A 9933-nucleotide genomic window follows, 5' to 3' on the forward strand; every position below is an offset into this window, starting at 1 on the left:
GTTTTATTTTGTAGAATCCACATATAATCGATAACATAGTGTTTGTCTTTCTCTGTCTGACTTAAGCATAATACTAAGCATGATACCCTCCAGGTCCATCCAAGTTGTTGCAAATGGCAAAATTTCATTCTTTTTTTTATGGCTGGGTAGTATTCCAATGTATATATGTACTACATCTTTATCCATTCATCTGTTGATGGACACAGGTTGCTTCCATATATTGGCTATTGTAAATAATGCTGCTTTGAACATCAGGGTGCATATATCTTTTTCATTTGTTTTTTTAAAAATTTTATTGAAGTATAGTTGATTTAAAATGTGTTAATTTATGCTGTACAGCAGAGTGACTCAGTTATACATATATATATTCTTTTCATATTCTTTTCCATTATGGTTTATCACAGGATACTGAATATAGTTATCTGTGCTCTACAGTAGGACCTTGTTTTTTATCCATCCTATATATACTAGATTGAATCTGCTAATCCCAAACTTCCAATCCTTCCCTCACCCACTCTCCCTTCCCCTTCCCCTCCCCCTTGGCAATCACAAGTCTGTTCTCTATGTCTGTGAGTCTGTTTCTGTTTCACAGATATGTTCATTTGGGTCTTATTTTAGATTCCACATATGGTGATATCATATGGTATTTGTCTTTCTCTTTCTGACTTACTTCACTTAGTATGATAATCTCTAGGTCCATCTATGTTGCTGCAAACAGCATTATTTCATTCCTTTTTATGGCTGAGTAATATTCCATTGTGTATATATACCACATCTTCTTTGTCCATTCATCTGTTGATGGACGTTTAGGTTGCTTCCATGTCTTGACTGCTATGAATAGTGCTGCCATGAACATAGGGGTGCATGTATGTTTCCTTTTCTTTCTTTTTTTTTTTTAGAACTTTATTATTTTTTGGCTGCATTGGGTCTTTGCTGCTGCGCATAGGCTTTCTCTAGTTGTGGTGAGCAGGGGCTACTCTTCCTTGTGCTGCGTGGGCTTCTCATTGTGGTGGCTTCTCTTGTCGCAGAGCATGGGCTCTAGGCTTGAGGGCTTCAGTAGTTGTGGCACATGGGCTTAGGTTTTCCATGGCATGTGGGATCTTCCTGGACTAGGGATTGAACCTGTGTCCCCTTCATTGGCAGGCAGATTCTTTACCACTGTGCCATCAGGGAGGTCCCATGTTTTCAAATTATAGTTTTTTCTAGGTATATCCCTAGGATTGGGATTGCTGGAACACATGGCAACTCTGTTTTTAGTTTTTGGAGGAACCTCTATACTGTTTTCCATGATGGCTGCACCAATTTACATTCCCACCAACAGTGTAAGAGGGTTCCCTTTTCTCCACACCCTCGCCAACATTTATTATTTGTAGACTTTTTAATGATGGCCATTCTGACTGATGTGAGGTGGTACCTCATTGTAGTTTTGACTTGCAATTCTCTAGTAATTAATGATGATGAGCATCTTCTCATGTGCCTGTTGGCCATTTGTATGTCTTCTGTGGAGAAATGTCTATTAAGGTCTTCTGCCCATTTTTCAATTGGGTTGTTTGTTTTTTTTGCTATTGAGTTGAATCAGCTGTTTGTATGTTTTGGAAATTAAGCCCTTATCAGTTGCATCATTTGCAAATATTTTCTCCCAGTCTGTAGGTTGTCTTTTCATTTTGTTTATGGTTTCCTTTGCTCTACAGGAGCTTGTAAGTGTGATTAGGTCCCATTTGTTTACTTTTGCTTTTGTTTCTATTTCCTTGGGAGACTGACCTAATAAACAGTGGTTCAATTTATGTCAGAGAATGTTTTGCCTATGTCCTCTTCTAGGAGCTTTATGGTGTTATGTCTTTTATTTAAGTCTTTAAGCCCTTTTGAGTTTATTTTGTGTATAGTGTGAGGGTGTGTTCTAACTTCACTGATTACATCTGTCTATTCAACTTTTCCAACACCACTTGTTGAAGAGACTGTCTTTTGCCCTTTGTGTATTCTTGCCTTCTTTGTTGAAGAATAATTGTTTTCCATATATGTGTGGGTTTATTTCTGGGCTCTCTATTCCGTTCCATTGATCCATGTCTGTTTTGTGCCAATATATGCTGTAGCTTTGTAGTATTGTCTGAGTCTGGGAGGGTTTTGCCTCCTGCTTTCTTCTTTTTCCTAAGGATTGCTTTGGCAATTCTGGGTCTTTTATGTTTCCATATAAATTTTAGGATTATTTGTTCTAGTTCTGTGAAAAATGTCATGGGTAATTTGATAGGGATTGCATTAAATCTGTAGATTGCTTTGGGTAGTATGACCATTTTCACAATATTAATTCTTCCAGTCTAAGAGCATAGGAACATATCTTTTCAAATCAATGTTTTCATTTTCTTCAGATATACACCCAGGAGTGGAATTGCTCGATTATATGGTAGTTCTATTTTTAGTTTTTTGGGGAAGCTTCATACTACTTCCACAGTGCCTATACCAATTTACATTCCCACCAACAGTTACAAGTGTTCCCTTTCCTCCACATCCTCGTCAACATTTTGTTATTTGTAGTCTTTTTGATGATATCATCTGACAGGTATGAAGTGATATATCATTGTGGTTTTGATTTGCATTTCTGTGATAATTAGCTATGTTGAGCACCTTTTCATGTGCCTCATGGCTATTTGTATGTCCTCTTTAGAAAATTGTCTACTCAGGTCTTCTGCCCATTTTTTAATCAGGTTTTTTTTAATATATTGAGATGTATGAGTTGTTTATATATTTTGGATATTAATCCCTTATTAGTTATAACATTTGCAAATATCTTCTCCCATTCAGTAGGTTGTCTTTTCATTTCATCATTGGTTTCCATTGCTGTGCACAAGCTTTTAAGTTTAAGTAGGTCCCATTTGTTTATTTTTGTTTTTGTTTCTTTTGCCTTAGGAGACAGATCAAAAAAATATTGATACAATTTATGTCAAAGAGTGTTCTGCCAATGTTTTCTTCTAGGAGTTTATGGTTTCCAATATCACATTTAGATCTTTAATCCATTTGGGGTTTATTTTTGTATATGGTGTGAGAAAATGTTCTAACATCATTCTTTTACATGTAGCTGTCCAGTTTTCCCAGCACCACTTACTGAAGAGTCTGTCTTTTCTCCATTGTATATTCTTGCCTCCTTTGTCATAGATTAATTGACCATGAATGCATGGCTGTTTTTATGAGTGCTCTATTCTGTTTCATCAATTTATGTGCCTGTTTTTGTGCTAGTACCATACTGTTTTGATGACTGTAGCTTTGTAGTATAGTGTGAATCAAGGAGCATTACATCTCCAACTCTGTTCTTTTTCTCAAAGTTGTTTTGGCTATTTGGGTTTTTTTTTAGTTTCCATAAAAATTTTTAAATTATTTTTTCTAGTTCTGTGAAAAATGCTATTGGTATTTTGATAGGGATTGCATTGACTCTGTAGATTGCCATGGGTAGTATGATCACTTTAACAAAATTAATTCTTCCAATCAATGAACATGGTATATTTTTCCATTTGTCTATGTCATCTTCTATTTCTTTCATCAGTGCCTTATACTTTCCCAAGTACAGTTCTTTTACCTTCATAGGAAAGTTTATTCCTAGGTATTTTATTCTATTTGATGCAATTGTAAATGGGATAATTTTCTTAATTTCTCTTTCTGATAGTTCATTGTTACTGTGTAGAAATGCAACAGATTCCTCTGTATTAATTTTGTATCCCACAACTTTACCAAATTGATTTATAAACTTGAGTAGCATTCATTAGCATCTTTAGGATTTTCTATGTATAATATCACATTATATGCAAACAGTGACAGTTTTACTTCTTCCTTTCCAATTTGGATTCCTTTTATCTATTTTCTTCTTTTCTGATTTCTATGGCTAGGACTTCCAATACTGTGTTGAATAAAAATGGCAAGCATGTACATCCTAGTCTTATTCCTGATCTTAGATGAAATGCTTTCAGTTTTTCACTGTTGAGTATGTTGTTAGCTGTGGGCTTATCATATATGGCCTGTATTGTGTTGAGATATGTTCTCTCTGTACTCACTTTGTGGAGAATTTTGATCATAAATGGATGTTGAATGTTGTCAAAAGCTTTTTCCACATCTATTGAGGCAATCATATGATTGTTAGTCTTTAATTTGTTAATGTGAGGTATCACATTGGTTGATTTGTGGACATTTAACCATCCTTGCAACCCTGGGATAAATCCCACTTGATCATGGTTTATGATCCTTTTAATGTATTGTTGGATTCTGTTTGTTGATATTTTATTGAGGATTTTTGCATCTATGTTTATCAGTGATATTGACCTATAATTTTCTTTTTTGTGTAATACTTTTGTCTGATTTTGGTATCAGGGTGATGCTGGCCTTGTGAAATGAGTTTGGAAGTGTTCCTTCCTCTGCAATTTTTTGGGAATAATTTGAGAAGGATAAGTGTTAACTCTTCTCTAATTGTTTGGTAGAAATCAGCTGTGACACCATCTGGTCCTGGCCTTTGGTTCGTTAGGAGTTTTTTTTTTAATTACTGATTCAGTTTCCTTACTAGTAATTGGGCTGTTCATATTTTGCATTTCTTTCTGGTTCAGTCTTGGGAGACTGCACGCTTCTAGGAATTTGTCCATTTCTAGGTTGTCCATTTTACTGGCATATAGTAGTTCATAGTAGTCTCTTATGATCCTTTGTATTTCTATGGTGTTGGTTGTAACTTCTTTTTCATTTTTGATTTTATTGACTTGGGCCCTCTTTTTTTCCTTGATGAGTCTGGCTCAAGTTTTATCACTTTTGTTTACCTTTTCAAAGAACGAGCTCTTAGTTTTATTGATCTTTAGTCTCTATTTCATTTGTTTCTGCTCTGACCTTTATGATTTCTTTCCTTCTGCTAACTTTGGACTTTGTTTGTTCTCCTTTTTTCAGTTCCTTTAGGTGCAAGGTTAGGTGATTTATTTGAGATTTTTTCTTGTTTCCCTCATAGAATCACTTTTCCTCTGTCACACAGCTTTTGGATCAGTGTGTTTTCATTTTCATTTGTCTCTAGGTATTTATTTACTTCCTCTTTGATTTCTTCAGTGATTCATTGGTTGTTTAGTGGCATATTATTTAGCTTTCACGTGTTTGTATTTTCTGCATTTTTTTCTTCTAATTGATTTCTGGTCTCATAATGTCATGGTTGAAAAAAAATGTTTAATATGATTTCAATTTTCTTAAATTTACTAAGGCTTGTTTTGTGGCCTAGCATGTGTAGCATATGATCTTCGCTGGTAAATGATCCATGTGTCCTTGAAAAGAATGTATATTCTGCTGTTTTTGGATGAAATGTTCTATATATGTATCTATTAATCCATTTGACCTAATGTGTCATTTAAGGCCAGTGTTTCTTTATTGATTTTCTGTCTGGATGATCTGTCCATTGATGTAAGTTGAGTTATTGTTATTAATAACACACTACTCTTACTGTGTTACTATCAATTTCTCCCTTTTTGTATGTTTAATATTTGCTTTATGTATTTAGGTTTGTCTATGTTAAGTGCATATATATTTACAATTGTTATATCTTCTTCTTGGATTGATCACTTGATCATATCATTATTGAATGTCATTCTTTGTCTTTTGTAACAGTCTTTGTCTTGAAGTCTGTTTTGTCTGACTCAAGTATTGCCATCCTGGCTTTCTTCTGATTTCTGTTTGCATGGAATTCCTTTTTCCATCCCTTCAGTTTCAGTCTGTGTGTATCTTTAGATTTTATTGAGTCTCTTATAGGCAGCATATATACAGGCCTTGTTTTTGTATCCATTCAGTCACTCTACATCTTTTGATTGCAGCATTTAGTCTGTTTACATTGAAAGTAACCATTGATATATATGCTCTTATTGCCATTTTGTTAATTGTTTGGGGGTTGTTTTTGTAGTTTGTTTTTGTTCCCTTCTTCTTCTGCTCTTATATGATTTGATGACTATCTTTAGTGTTATGTCTGGATTCTTTTCTTGTTTGTATGTATCTATTATAGATTTTTGGTCTGTGGTTACCATGAGGTTTATACATAGATATAAAAATCACGTATATTTGTATCTACCTATCTACATATATATATATATAGCTCTGTGGTTTTTTAAGTTGATAAACTTTTAATTTCAAATGCATTTTATGAAAATTGCGTTTGTACTCTCCTCCCCTCACAATTACTGTTTTTGACAGTATATTTTACATCTATTGATTTGCATGTTCCTATTCTGATTATTCTGGATATGGATGATCTTACTACTTTTGTCTATTAACCTTCCTACTAGCTTTGTATGTGGCTGATTTTCTAGCTTTACTGTATATTTGCCTTTACTGATGAGCTTTTTCTTTTTGCAATTTTTATGTTTCTCGTTGTGGCCTTTAATATTTCCTGTAAACTCATTTGGTGGTGCTGAACTCTTTTAGATTTTGTTTTTTTGTTGATCTCTCCATGATATCTGAACAAAATACTTGCTGCATAGAGTATTCTTGGTTGTAGGTTTTTCCCTTTCACCACTTTATATATATTGTGACACTCCCTTCTGCACATCAGAGTTTCTGCTGAAAAATCAGCTGATAGTCTTGTGGGAGTTACCTTTTATATAAGTTGTTGCTTTTCCCTTGTTGCTTTTAATAGTTTCTCTTTATTTTTAATTTTTACCATTTTAGTTACAGTGTGTCTTGGCATGTTCCTCTTTGGGTTGATCTTGGATGGGCCTCGGTGCTTTCTGAACTTGGAAATCTGTTTCCTTTCCCAGATTAGGGAAGTTTTCAGCCCTTATATCTTCTAGTATGTTCTCTGCCCCTTTCTTCTGGGACTCTTCTAATGTGAATGTTAGCACACTTGATGTTGTCCCATAGGTCTCTTAAACTGTCCTCATTTCTTTTTATTCTTTTTTCTGTTCATTTTCAGTGATTTCCACTAAAGTCTTCCAGCTTGCTGATCTGTTGCTTTGCATCCTTTAATCTACTATTGATTGCTTCTAGTGAATTTTTTATTTCAGTTATTGTATTCTTCATCTCTGTTTGGTTCTTTATATCTTCCAACTATTAGTTGAAAACTTCTAACTTCTTGCTCTGAGCATCCATTCTTTTCCAGAATTCTTTGATCGTCTTTATGATCATTACCCTGAACTCTTTCTTGGATAGATTGCCTATCTCTACCTCACTTAGTTCCCTGCATTTGGAATATATTCCTCTGTTGCCTCATTTTGCTCAATTTACTGTTTTTATTTCTATATATCTGGTACGTTGGTTATCTTGAATGGCCTTGGAGAAGTGGCCTTTTGTAGGAGATGTCCAGTGCATCCCAGCAGTGCAGCCCCCTCTTGTCATCAGAGCTGTATGCTATAGGTGCCCCCTCTGTGGGCTGCGTGGATCCTTCGGTTGTGGTGGACTGACAACTGTGTTTGGTTTGGTAGTCTTGGTCGGCTCCTGGTCTGGTTGGTTACCAGGGCCTGCCTCATGTGGAGGCTGCCAGCTGCTGGTTGGTGGGCCGATTCAGGGTCCAAGAGATCCCAGGGCTGTTGCCTGCTCACCAGAGTGTAAAACAAGACCTGAGTCTAGTGCCAGCCCACTGACAGGCAGAGCCAGTTCCTGGAGTTTGGCTGCAGGGCCCAGGGGTCCCAGAGCTGGTGTTGGACCACTGATGGGTGGTACTAGTTCCTGACACTGCTGGCTGTGGTGTCCAGGGTATCCTGATGCTTGTTTTGGCCTTCTGGTAGGTGGGGCCAGGGCCCAGCCAGTCCCAGGGCAAGTGTTGGCCTGCTGATTGGTGGGCTGGGTCTGCAGGCTGTGGGGCTATTGTTTTCCTGGGGCTGGTGTCTGCCTGCTGGTGAGTTAGGCTGGTCCAGAGGCTAGGCAGACTTCATGGTGGTTGGGGCTTGGTATTTTGGGGTTGATGCCTGCTCACTGGTGGGTGGAGCTGGGTTGCACGGTCTCTGGCTTCAGGGCCCTAGGGATCCTGAGTCTAGCCCCTGCACACTCATGTGTGGGACCAGGTCCTGGACCCTCTAGTAGGCAGGGCTGTGTCCAGGGGAAGCTGTGGGCTCAGGGAGTTTTAAGTCAGTCTCTCTTCTGGGTGGGGCTGTGTGCCTGCCCAGTTAGTTGCTTGGCCTGAGGTGTCCCAGTACTGGTGCCTACAGGCTGGTGGGCGGGGAGTGGGGCTGGGTCCCAAGGTCAATAAGGTGAAGGGAAGATTCTAGAATGGCGCATGCCAGCCCCAGTGTCCACATGGTAGAACAAACTCCCAATAATGGCTTCTGCCAGTGTCTGTGTCCCCAGGTTGAGCTCCAGTTGCCTCCTGTTTCTCTCGGAGACTCACCAAGATTAGCAGGTAGATCTGACCCAGGCTGTTTTCAAATTACTGCTTCTGCCATGGGTCCCAGAGCATATGAGATTTTGTGTGTGCCCTTTAAAAGTGGAGTTTCTATGTCCCACAGCCCTCTGGGTCTTTCAAAAGCAAGCCCTGATGGGCTTCAAAGCCAAACATTTTGGGGCTCGTCTTCTTGGTACAGGACCCTCAGGCTCAAGAACCCAATGTGGGGTTAGATCCATCACTCCTTAGAACCTCTGCAGTTGTAATTATTCTCCTGTTTATGGGTCATCTACCTGGAAGTATGTGACTTAACTATATCTCAATTCCACTCATCCCACCTGTCTTGTGGTTCCTTCTTTATATCTTTAGTTGTAGACTGTCTTTTCTGGCAGGTTCCGGTCTTTTTCATTGATGATTGTTCTGTAAATAGTTGTAATTTTGGTGTGCACATGAGAAGAGGTGCACTTAGGGTCTTTCTATGCTGCCATCTTGGCTGAGTCTCTGCAATCACATTTCTTTCTGATTAGATATTTTTAATAGCTTTATAGATAAGAAAAGGGGCCTGAAGTTAGTATAGTATATAGAAACTGAGAAAGTGGGTAACCCAGTGGACAATTAGGTTACCTCAAGACTTAAATCAGATGCTTAAAACTAAAAAGGAGTAGATCTGGAGGGACTCCAACTAGTTATTTACTTGATTTAAATAAATTTGAAAATTGCAGAAATGACCCTAATTTTCAACTAGATGGATGTAGCCAGTGAATGCTCAGATGCACTGTGAAACCAGATAGCTGCTAGTCACCCAGATTCAAATTATAGTAAAAATAAAATTGCATTCTGTGTTAGCTACATCTCCAAGCTCCTTCACCTGGGGAATGTGGGCATCCTTGCCCGTAGCATCAGGGTACTCAGGAAGTGTGGTTTATAAATATCTCCAGGTTAGTTCAGATGGAATAGACTCTCAGATGCAACATTTTGCACCATTTATCATTTTGTACCATGAGTTACTGGGTTGAATTAATTTGAATTGCCAAGTCCAAAAAAGATGATCTGAATTCATAGTCTGGTACAGTTGCCAGGTAAAATACAGGATGCCTACTTAGATTTCAGTTTCAGATAAACAGTGAATATTTGTAGTATAAGTATGTTCCAAATACTGCATGGGACATACTTATACTAAAAAAGTTTATTTTTTGTTTACCCCAAATTCAAATTCAAATGGGTATCCTATATTTTTATTTGGCCATCCTACCTTCTGTTCATAATAATTATATAAAATTTCACTTTAACCACTGCTCCCCTATCCATTCATAGGTGAGAGGAGGAAAGAATACTAGTTTAAGAGGTGATGGCAAATATTTAATATTTGTCCTGGCTTTGATCGGAGAGAAAAGAAATGAAGAAGGATAAAGTAAGGAATACCTACATGACTAACATTTTTGCTGCATTAGGACAGTCAGCTATTTTTAAATATTAACTAAAATCTGCTTAACTAAGACTACTGGGCCCTTCAGAAACTTCGAGTTCCCTGCAATAGCTGAGAAGAACAAAAAGGAGAAAAGGCAGCAAGAGACCATGGAACAGATAAGATGTTAGGATTTTCTGAGAGGCTGAGCCTGCAAGGT

The sequence above is a fragment of the Hippopotamus amphibius genome, chromosome 3 (assembly GCF_030028045.1).
Source record: "Hippopotamus amphibius kiboko isolate mHipAmp2 chromosome 3, mHipAmp2.hap2, whole genome shotgun sequence".
In the NCBI taxonomy this organism is placed as follows: domain Eukaryota; kingdom Metazoa; phylum Chordata; class Mammalia; order Artiodactyla; family Hippopotamidae; genus Hippopotamus; species Hippopotamus amphibius.